Source organism: Vombatus ursinus, unplaced genomic scaffold (genome assembly GCF_900497805.2).
Source record: "Vombatus ursinus unplaced genomic scaffold, bare-nosed wombat genome assembly UNPS02014941.1, whole genome shotgun sequence".
In the NCBI taxonomy this organism is placed as follows: Eukaryota; Metazoa; Chordata; class Mammalia; order Diprotodontia; family Vombatidae; genus Vombatus; species Vombatus ursinus.
In genome coordinates this window covers 7,298,651-7,310,703 of record NW_020954719.1, presented here as the reverse complement: position 1 = coordinate 7,310,703, position 12,053 = coordinate 7,298,651, and positions in this window count along the sequence as shown.

The following is a 12,053-nucleotide window of genomic DNA, read 5'->3' as shown; positions in this document are numbered from 1 at the left end:
AGAGGAAATAAAATACTTAACCCCATTTCAGAAAAGGAAATTGAACAACTCCCTAAGAAAAAATCTCCAGGGCCAGATGGATTTACAAGCGAATTCTATCAAACATTTAAAGAACAACTAATTCCAATACTATATAAACTATTTGGGAAAATAGGTAAAGAAGGAGTCCTACCAAATTCTTTTTATAATACAAATATAATGCTGATACCTAAACCAGGAAGAGCCAAAACAGAGAAAGAAAATTATAGACTAATTTCCCTAATGAATATAGATGTAAAATTTTTAAATAAAATATTAGCAAAGAGATTACAACAACTTCTCTCAAGGATAACACACTATGATCATGTAGGATTTATACCAGAAATGCAAGACTGGTTCAATATTAGGAAAACTATCAGCATAATTGACCATATCAACAACAAAACTAACAAATCATATGATTATCTCAAAAGACGCAGAAAAAGCATTTGACAAAATACAACACCCATTCCTATTAAAAACACTAGAGAGCACAGGAATAAATGGAGTCTTCCTTAAAATGATAGGTAACGTCTTTCAAAAACCATCAGCAAGCATTATATGTAATGAGGATAAGCTAGAAGCATTTCCAATAAAATCGCGGCGAAACAAAGATATCCATTATTACCATTGTTATTCAATATTGTACTAGAAATGTTAGCTGTAGCAATTAGAGAAGAAAAAGAAAGTGAAGGAATTAGAATAGGCAAAGAAGTAACAAAGCAGAACAAAGCACTCTTTGCAGATGATACTTAGAGAATCCTAGAGAATCAAGTGAAAAATTACTTGAAATAATAAACAAATTTAGCAAAGTTGAAGGATATAAAATAAACCCCCACAAATCATTGGCATTTCTATATATTACTAACAAAGTTCAACAGCATGAGTTAGAAAGAGAAATTCCATTTAAAATTACTGTAGATATTACAAAATATTTGGGAATCTGTCTGCCAAAACAAAATCAGGAACTATATGAACACAATTACAAAACACTTTTCACACAGATAGTCAGATCTAAATAATTGGAAAAAATATCATTTGCTCATGGGTTGGCCAAGCTAACATAATAAAAATAACAATTCTACCTAAATTAATTTACTTACTCAGTGCCATACCAATCAAACTACCAAAAAATTGTTTTGTGGAGCTAGAAAAAACAATAACAAAATTCATCTGGAAGAACAAATGGTCCAGAATATCAAGGGAACTAATGAAAAGAAATGCAAGGGAAGATGGCCTAGCTGTACCAGATCTTAAAATTGTATTTAAACAATTTTACTTTCATTTAAACAGTAAATTTCATTAATTGTACTAGAAATATTCATTGATTGTACTAGAAATTGTACTTTCATTAAAACAGTAATCATCAAAACTACTTGGTACTGGCTAAGAAATAGCTACTACTAAATAGCTACTATTTAATAAATCCAAAAACTCCAGCTTCTGGGATAAGAAATCATTATTTAACAAAAACTGCTCAGAAAAATGGAAAATAGTAAGGCAGAAACTGGGCATAGACCAACATCTTACACCCCATACCAAGATACAGTCAAAATGGTTACAGGATTTAGATATAAAGACTAATACTATAAGCAAACTAGGAGAGCAAGGAATAGTTTACCTTTCAGATCTATGGAGAAGGGAAATTTATGACCAAATAAGAGATAGAGAGCATTATGAAATGCAAAATGGATAATTTTTATTACATGAAATTGAAAAGTTCTTGCACAAAGCCAATGCGTCCAAGATTAGGAGAGAAGCAGAAAACTGGGAAAGAATTTTTACAACCAGTGTCTCTGATAAAGGTCTCATTTCTAAAATATATAGAGAACTGAGTCAAATTTATAAGAATACAAGTCATTCCCCAATTGATAAATGGTCAAAGGATATGTACAGGCAGTTTTCAGAGGAAGAAATTAAAGCTATCTATAGGCATATGAAAAAAGGTTTCTAAATCATCATTGATTAGAGAAATGCAAATCAAAATTACTCTGAGGGGGCAGCTAGGTGGCGCAGTGGATGGAACACTAGCCCTGGAGTCAGGAGGACATGAGTTCAAATCTGACCTCAGACACTTAATACTTACTAGCTGTGTTACTCTGGTCAAGTCACAACCCCAATTGCCTTGCCAAAAAAAAAAAAGAAAGAAAAAAAACCTGTGAGGTACCACATCACACCTATCAGATTGGAAAATGTGACAAAACTAGGACAATGATATATGTTATAGATGTGAGAAATTGGAAAACTAATGCATTGTTGGTGGAGTTGTGAACTGATCCAACCATTCTGGACAGCAATTTGGAACCACGCCCAAAGGGCTATAAAATTGTGCATACCCTTTGACCCAGCAGTACCCCTTCTAGGTCTGTACCCCAAAGAGATCATAAAAACAGGAAAAGGACCCACATGAACAAAAGTATAGCAGCTCTTTTTGTGGTGGCAAAGAATTGGAAATTGAGGGGATGCCCATCAATCGGGGAATGGCTGAACAATGGCTGGATGAATGTAATGGAATACTACTGTGCTACAAGAAATGATGAGCAGGCAGACTTCAGAAAAACCTGGAAAGACTTATATGAACTGATGCTAAGTAAAGTGGGCAGAACCAAGAGAACGTTGTACACAATAACAGCCATACTATGTGATGACTGACTTTGACAGACTTAGCTCTTCTCATTAATGCAAGGATCTAAGACAACTCCAAAAGACTCCCGATGGAAAATGCTATCCACATCCAGAAAAAGAACTATGGAGTCTGAATGCAGATTGAGGCATACTATTTGCTCCCCTTTTCCTTTGTTGTGTTGTTTTACTGCTTCATTTTTGTGGTTCTTCCCATTAGTTCTAATTGTTCTTTACATCATGAGTAAGGGGAAAATATGCTTAATATGCATGTATAAGTAGAGCCTATATCAGATTGCACACTGTTTTGGGGAGGGGAGGAAAATTCAAAACTCAAAATCTTAGGGAAATAAATGTTGAAAACTAAAAATAATTTTTTTTTTTTTTTGCTTTTTGGTGAGCCAATCAGTGTTAAGTGACTTGCCCAGGGTCACACAGCTCATAAGCGTCAAGTGAGTGAGGTCACATTCGAACTCAGGTCCTCCTGACTCCAAGGCCAGAGTTCTATCCATTCGCCACCTAGCTACCTTTTTTTTTTTTTAAAGGCAACTGGGGTTAAGTGACTTGCCCAAGGTCACACAGCTAGTAAGTGTTAAGTGTTTGGACTGAGGCCAGATTTGAACTCAGGTCCTTCTGACTTCATTGCTGGTGCTCTATCCACTGCACCACCTAGCTGCCCCTCTTGTCACTCTTAAGGGCAAAGATAACCCTTCACTTACATTCCCCAACTACCTTCTTTCTTTCTTCCAAATCTTGATTACACAAGTTACCATCACAAATAATAAAGAGCTGGTAAACCTATTTATCCACGCAAAACAGCAAACGAACACTGAAGTTCTTCAGATTGGCACATGACAGAAAATATGTAAGAGTGACTGAGTTCTTCTGGGAGCAAGGTTAAGATCTCAGCTCAAACTAAGAGAGAAGACGTGATCTCATCTAAAGGTGAATTCTCCAGTCTCCAGAGAGTCAAGCTGGAAATCAAGAATATTTAGAAGAGCTGATTTCTCCTACTCATTTGCAGCTTCTCCCATCACTTGTGTCTCTGCCAAAAAGTCTCTGAAACCACATAAGAGGCACCGACACCAACTCTATCCCTTACACAGGTATGCAGTGCTGCCTCAGCCCTCTCTCCACCAATCCAGGGTCACCTCTCCTATGAAGCAGCATGCAAAAACTCCAGGCTTAGTCGGAAGCAGTTATATTTACTTGATTATGTACGTACATTATGCACATACTCAAGCTTCATTTATTAGTTGTAAATTGCTTTGCTATTCCTTATTTCCACATCTTAATATTTAAGCATGCCATTATTTTATAGACTATTGATATTATATTGTTATAACGCACTGTTGTGCTTATTTGCTTGTATTCTCTAGTTTTGAATATACTGCTATGATACATGCATGTAACACGTCTTGCATGTAGTTTAGACATGTAGTCACTGAAGCACCCTGTCAGACAATGCTTTGTGCTATACTATTGAAGCATATTTCCTGGAGGGTACCCTGAGATAATTACCTGGGATGCTCGAATAATTATCATTATTATTTTAAGCATTAATGCTTTGCTGCTTATTCCACATATATTTGCAAATGACTAGTATACTGGAGGTCAGTTTTCAAAAGACTGCAACATCTTCTTGGTCACCATTACAAGACACGTTTTCTTGCTGGCTCTAGGGAGGAAGGTAACAGGACTCTTGGCCATACCCAGAGGGGACAGTGATTCAAGGTACTTGGGAGGAGGTACTTACCTCTGCTCATATGGTAGATTGACTCCCAAGTTTAACCTCTCTCACTTTCGGAAAGAAGGGTTTATGGGTAGAAGATGGAGAACGATGAATTGAGGAAGAGGTGAGCGTACAGAAAGATGTGGAAGCCAGAAAGTGTAGAGGCCATCACAAATGAGAGGCGCAGTTTGGAGCCAGGGTTGGGACAATCTCCACAAAGGCAGGCACAGTGAGTTGCTTGGAAAGGGAAAGTCATACCCCCAAAGAGAAGCAAACTGACAGGGAAATAGAAAGGGAGAGGGAGAGAGTTGTGCCAGCCTTCTCAATAAGTTTGGTTGACCAGACAGCTTAGCTGCCAACCTCCCTGGCTTCACCCAGTACTTGCTTTTTTGTCTGTTTTCCTACATTTTCAATTTTTAGCTCAGTTCCACCTCCTCCATGAAGTTTTCTCAGATCTTTCCTCAGCTGAAAGTGCACTCTTCCTCATCTTTTCCTAGAGACTTGTCTGGATCTCTCCTTTATTTTTATCACATTTTATCTGTACTACCTCTGAATTCATGCCACATCTGCCCTTCCCTCCATACCTTGCAAGGAAGGACTATGTTCTTTCATCATCAAATTCTTACCACCCAGTTTATTTTCTTGCGCACAGTATATATATTTTAAATGGAATTTAATGATACCTATTTTTTTTGTGAGGCAATTGGGGTTAAGAATACCTTTTGTTTTTGCATTGCCTATGTTTCCCCCTGCTATAAATATTCTGGTATATGTAGAATGTTTATTTTTGTTATTGACCTTCTTTCAGTACGTGTCTAGCAGTGGAATCTCTGGGTAAAAGGATATGGCCATTTATTTGCATAATTCCAAACTGCTTAACACAATGGTTGCACCAATTCACAGCTCCACCAAGAATGCATTAGCACACCTGCCTTTCTACAACCTCTCAAACGGGGTCTGTTCTCATCTTTTTAAAAAGCTCTATTTGCTGGCTGTGAAGTGAAAACTCAGGATTGTTTTGGTTTGCCTTACTCTTTATTATTAGTGATCTGGAACCTTCTATCATACATTTATTGATAATTTACAATCCTTTTGAAAACTGTTCACATCATATGATGACTTACCTGTCATGGAAACACAGCATCTTAACAATGTTAATTAAATTGAATTTATATTGGTTTAGAGAAAGGAAATGAAACCAAAACTAAGACTATTTCAAGAGACAACTCATCATATCCACTTTGAGGGATAATGTGTAAAACTCCTACATCTGAACAATTATTCCATTTTATGGAAATGATAATGATAAAGGGAATATGCAAGTACAATTGTCTTATAGGCATAGTCTTGGAGAGCTTGTATAACTCTAGTCTGAGCTTGGGTGAGCGGCATAGGTTGTAGATGGAATTGTAGATCTGAGAGTCACTCAGGGAGAAATGAATCTTTTTGTGCTTGTATTGCCTAATTTTAAACATTTAGCTATATCGGTGCTTTTGTTATGAATATTTTTTTTTGTCCATCTCATTCAGTACTTATTTTTGAGATGTTCTGCTTAATCTTGAAAAGTTGGCAATCCCCAAGGACTGAAGTGGACAGGGAAGGCCACTTAGAGCTGAAGAACTGTCAAACTATGTGCAGAAGGCTTTAGTCTAGCACTGCCACTTTGTGGCATGGCCAGGAAAGGCAGGGCCCATAATGTATGACTTTCTTAGTGGTGCTGGCCTTGCCATACCAGAAAGGAAGGGTGGACAAATACAGAGCCAGAACTGCCAATATAGAAGATAGTCCAACCCAAGGAAAAGTCATCTTTGGAGAGGACGCAGCCTATCCACCAAAGTTCAACGCTTACAACCCATCCTGGGATAGGGAAGGATACTGAATCAGGACCCTGGGGATTACGACACACAAGGGGTTGGTAGAGGGCTATGAGGTATGGAGTGACCGAAAGGACAAAGCTCTGTAGTTCCTACTACATCTTCTCTCTGGGGAAAAGCCTCCTTCACAAGTAAATTTCTAATCGGAAGTCAGTATACATGGCTTGACAAAGAGTATTCATTTGAAAAAAGTCTACTTAAAGGGTTTGTTTTTGTTTTTTGTTTTTTAGCAGATTGAACCAGGCCTCAGAGAGCCAGGGTATATGCATTAATAGATATGGAAAGCCTCACCCTAACTCTCCAAAGAGAATGTGATTTCCACCTTTGTGGGGAGCTCTCTCCAAGTTTACTTGTGATGTCTAAGTTGCCAAACTGATGCCCCTTTCTCAATCTTCCTTCTCCTTAACCTCTCTGCAGCCTTTGACATTGTTGCTTACGACATTATCCTTGATAATCTCTTCTCCCTAGGTTTTCCCTATGCCATTCTACTCTGTTTCTCCTTCTATGGCTCCTTATCAGTCTTCTTTGCTGGATCTTTATTCAAGTCATGCCTGCTAGCCTAAGGTGGGACACCCAAGGTTGTCCCACCCTAGACTCTTTTCTCTCTATACTATTTCACTTGACCTCATCAGATCCCATGGATTCAATTACCATCTCTATGCTGATGATTCTCATATCAACTTCCAAGTTTGCATCTCTAATTGTCTATTGCACTTCTCAAAGTGGATAACTGGTAGACATCTTAAACTAAACACATTCAAAACTGAAACCGCCTTTCCCACCCAAACTCTCCCCTCTTCCTAACTTTCCTGTTATTAACAAGGGTGCCACCATCCTCCCAATCACCCAGGCTTGCAACCTAGGTGTCATCCTTGACTCATCCTTCTCTCATCCCCCATAGCCAATCTGTTGCCAAGGTCTGTCAATTTTACCCACACAACATCTCTTGTATATGTCCCCTTCTCTCCTCTGACACTACTACCACTCCAGTGCAGAAGCCTTCATCATCTCATACCTGGACCCCTATAATAATAGCCTGCTGGTGGTTCTTGCCACCCCAGTGTGTCTTCTCCTCAGCTGTCAAAGTGATTCCTAAAGCACAGGTCTGAACATGTCACACACTCACCACCACCCTGCCCCTCAGTTAATAAACTCCAGTGGCTCCTTATCACCTTCAAGATCAAATATAAAATTCTATTTGGTCTTCAAAGTCTTTCATACCCGGCTCTCCTTCCCCGCTTCTTACACCCTACAGCTTCCCATATACTCTGCAATCCAGTGACACTGATCTTGCTATTCTTCAAACACCACACTCACATCCACTCACTAGCTGTACCCCATGCCTGGAATTTTCTCCCTCCTCATGTCTCTCCTGGCTTCCCTGAAGTCCAAGCTTAAGTCTCACCTTCTCCTGGAATCCTTGAGAGCAAGGATTGTCTTCTGCCTTTCTTTGAATCCTCAGAGCTAAGCACAGTACCTAGCACATAGTAGGTGCTTAATAAATACTGACTGGCAGGAGTTTGGAGTGATCACCCTATTCCATTATCTTAATTATCATTAAGTATTGGGCTAGAATTAAATCTATGATACATCAGATATTTCGAGTCTAGGAGTATTATGTATTTTGGGATTCAGGATAAAAGTCACTCTCTCTGGTCATTCTAGGTAGGAAGTAGTCTTATCCCACACCAGGAAGGTAACAGTTTCTTCAATGTCTGCTGCCTTAGCCCCTCTGTTACCAAATGATTACACAAATAATAACCACAAATAGAAAACAAACATATCTATCAGAGCAAGCAGTAAAACAGAAATTGGGAAGCTGTACAGATTAGTTTAGGCAACGCAATACACAAGAACAAAGGAGTTCTGCTACTCAGGAGTGAGATGAAGTCTCAGGTCAAACAAGGATAGAATGATCTCACCTGAGAAGTTAGCTCTTAGCAATTTCTGGAGATACAGACACTGGGAATCAAGGGACAAGTAGTGGCGACATATTTCCCTACATACCTTCAATTAATCAATATGTATCTATTTTCAGTTAATGAAAATCTACCTTGTCCCTCTCCTTCCTCTTTCCTTCTTTCTTCATCCTCCTTCCTCCTCCCCTCCACCCCATTGTGAAAACAAGAAAAACAAAAACTCTGTTATAAACATATGTAGTTGATAAAATAAATTCCCGAATTGCCCGTGTCTGAAAAAAAAAAATTCTCAATCTGCATTCTTGAGTCCATCACATCCCTATCCAGGGGTGGGTAGTATCAACATTTATTCAAAACCTATGTGTCATGCGCTAGGAATCCAAATAGAAACATAACAGTCCTTGCCTTCAAGGAGCTTACAATCAAATGTAGAAAGACAACATATATAAAAAGCTGAAAAGCAAGGGGGCAGAGGAGGTGGTAAGATAGGGAAGAGTCAAGGCATAGTAAGAAAGAAGTCCAGAGTCAGAAGGGGAGCCTGGAGAAGAATGAAGTAGTGAATATGGGTGCCCTGGGCCCTTCCTTCAAATGGAAGGAACTGACCAATCAGATGAAGGGGCTTCAAGGGCAGAGGGATCTTCCAGGGTGAGAAGGCTTGAGGGGCAGGATGCCAAGGAATGGTGGAGAAAGAAGTCTGAGAGTCCAGAACAGCTTAGAAAGGAACGAAGGAGCTCCAAGCTCTTCTAATTGTCATTCAAAATCCATTATCTTCTCTTCTCTCCTCAATACTATCACTGTCAGAAATCTCCATCAGGATTTGATTTTCCTTCATGAGTATACAGTGTCACTGAGCCGTCCTTTAAGCAAACACTCAAGATCTCCTAAGCGGGGTGCGATAGGTAGGTATAGTTTCTTTTCTTTAAAAATGTGTACTCTTTTGGAAAATCTGGGTCATTGAGTCAAAGGTTAGGGCATTCAGAGGTCAAGGCGCTAGGGAAGAATTGTAGTCTGATGAAATCTTTTTTCCTCTCTGCCAGAACTTGTTTCCTTCTGCCCCTAGGAGTCTGTGACTGCTTCTTCCTATCCCGAATCCCGAAGCCTGGCACGGTGGCAAATCTTCTTTCCCATTATAAAAACTCAGTGAGCACTCCCAACTTGTGGAGGTTATGCAAACATGATTAGAGATGGCTCCAGCTAAGTCACTCAACTCCTCCTGGATTTGAGGAAAGGAAGCACATTCCCTCACTCCTGGATGAAATGATCCTCTAATCTGTGTGCAACCTTTCCTCCAAGGGTGTTCTCACACCATCTACCTCTGATGTTAGGGGGAGCAGGCATAGAGATGTGAGATACTCCATGTTTACATTATCATCAGTTACACAGTAACAGAGAATTCTTTCTTGTTTAATCTAAGAGGTTAGTGGGACAACTACCTGAGGTACAAACATGGGGGTGAGGAAGCCTTACCTAAACCAATCAAATCAAAGTACATTTATCATGTGTCTTTTATGTTTAAGGAACCTAAAGATAAAAAATATATTTGCTTTAAAGGAATTTATCATTTTATAGGGTATGAGAAGGGCAGATGGTGGCGCAGCAGATAGTCAGGAAGACTCACATTTGGTTAGTTCAAATAGGGCCCCAGACACTAACTAGCTGTGTGACCCTGGGCAAATCACTTAACCCTGTTTGCCTCCTTTTCCTCATCTGTAAAATGAGCTAAAGAAGGAAATGGCAAACCACTCCAGTATCTCTGCCAAGAAAATCCCAAATTGGGTCACAAAGAGTTGGACGTGTCTGAAAAACCTCTCAACAACCACAGGGTATGAGAAAATTTGAGATAAAAGTTTCTATCTCTTTAGTACCTTTAATACCATTTACTAGAGGTAGATGAGAAATACTAAAATGTAATTACAATTTGACACTGGTGGGCTGTGTGTCACCTTATGTGCACATACTAAGAGATCCTTGGGGTAGAAGTAACAGTCCAGCTTTAAGTGATGAAGTGACTTGCCTATGGTCACATAGCTAATGTTAGAAGAGGTATTTAGTTTCAGGGAGAAGCCTGAGGTAGCAAAATGTTAGATGATTTCTGAAATACAATCCAGCCTCCTCTTTTCCCCCTGTTCATTTCTGGGACTAGTTCAACATCCATGTGCAACTTCTTTCCAAGATATGTACTGACAAAGCAGTTATAAGCCAATTACAGAAGCATGGACCAATGTTCTCCAAACTTTCAATTACATAATCCTAATACTAATCCTATTTTTTAGCATATCCCCCCGATATTTGCTTATTTATAAATTATATACTACTATACTAATAATTATGTACATTGTAAGAGACAAAAACAGACATTTAAAAATTTTGAGATGACAAACACTTAATCCTAGTCAAGAGGAAGCTATGGAATTTAATGAGGAGAGCAACATGGCTAGAGCTCCACTTTAGGAAAAGCACTTTGGCAGGGAGACTAGTTTGAAGGTTACTGCAATAATCCAGGAGAGACGACAAGAACTTGAATAAGGGTAGTGACGTGAACAGAGAGAAGACAAAGACGTTTTGGAAATAGAAACAAGATTTGGCAAATAAGATTGAGTATGTGAGGTGAAGGGAAGTAAGTAGTAGGAGATAGCAAAAAGGCTGTAAACCTCTTTGGTTTGGGTGACTGGAAAGATGGTGATGTTCTTTATAGAAAAAAGAGTTTCAAAGAGGTGGTTTTGGGGTGAAAGATAATGTAATGAGACAAAACAAGAAAATGATAAATGTTAGAGATGTGGGAAAATTGGAACACTAATGCATTGTTGGTGGAGTTGTGAACTGATCCAGCCATTTTGGAGAGCAATTTGGAACTACGGCCAAAGGGCTATCAAAATGTGCATACCCTTTGACCCAGCAACAGCACTCCTAGGGCTATATCCCAAAGAGATCATACAAGCGGGAAAAGGACCCACATGTACAGAAATATTTACAGCAGCTCTTTTTGTGGTGGCAAAGAATCGGAAATTGAGAGGATGTCCATCAATTGGGGAATGGCTGAGCAAGTTGTGGTATATGAATGTGATGGAATACTACCGTGCTATAAGAAATGATGAACAAACCGACTTCAGAAAAACTTGGAAAGACTTGTATGATCTGATGCTGAGTGAAGTGAGCAGAACCAAGAGAACGTTGTACACAATAACAGCCACGTTGTGCAATGACTAATATTGATAAACTTAACCCTTCCCAGCAACACAGGATCTAAGACATCTCCAAAGGCCTCATGATGGAAAATGCTATCCACATCCAAAGAAAGAACTATGGAATTTGAATGTAGATCGAAGCGTACTATTTGCTGTTTTTTTTTCTCTTCTGTTGAGCTTTGTTTCTTTTTTTGGTGGTTCCTCCTATTGGTTCTAATTCTTCCTTACAACATCACTAATATGAAAATATGTTTAAAAGGAATGTATGTGTATAGCCTATATCAGAATATGCGCCATCTTGGGGAGGGTGGTTAGGAGGAAGGGGGAGAAAAATTTTAAACTCAAAAGCATATGGAAGTGATTGTTGATAAATTAAAATAAATTAATAAAAAAATATATAGCACATGTAAAAAAAAAGATAATTTAGTGAATTCTGTAACAATGATGACAACACACTCATGCCTGCTGTGAGACTCATTCTGTCCCGTGCAAAAATGAGAGGATGGCTGTCAGGCTCTTATTCCTCACCACACTGAAGCTTGTCCTCTTAGGGGTCCTGCTGAAACCATGGGTAAAGGCTGCAAAGGCATATTTAGGCTCAGTCAGACAAAACTTCCTAACAATGAGAGATGTTCAAAAGTGGAATGGGATTATTTTGAGATATTGTGGGTTCTTCCTCCTTAGTGGCCTTCAATCTGAGACT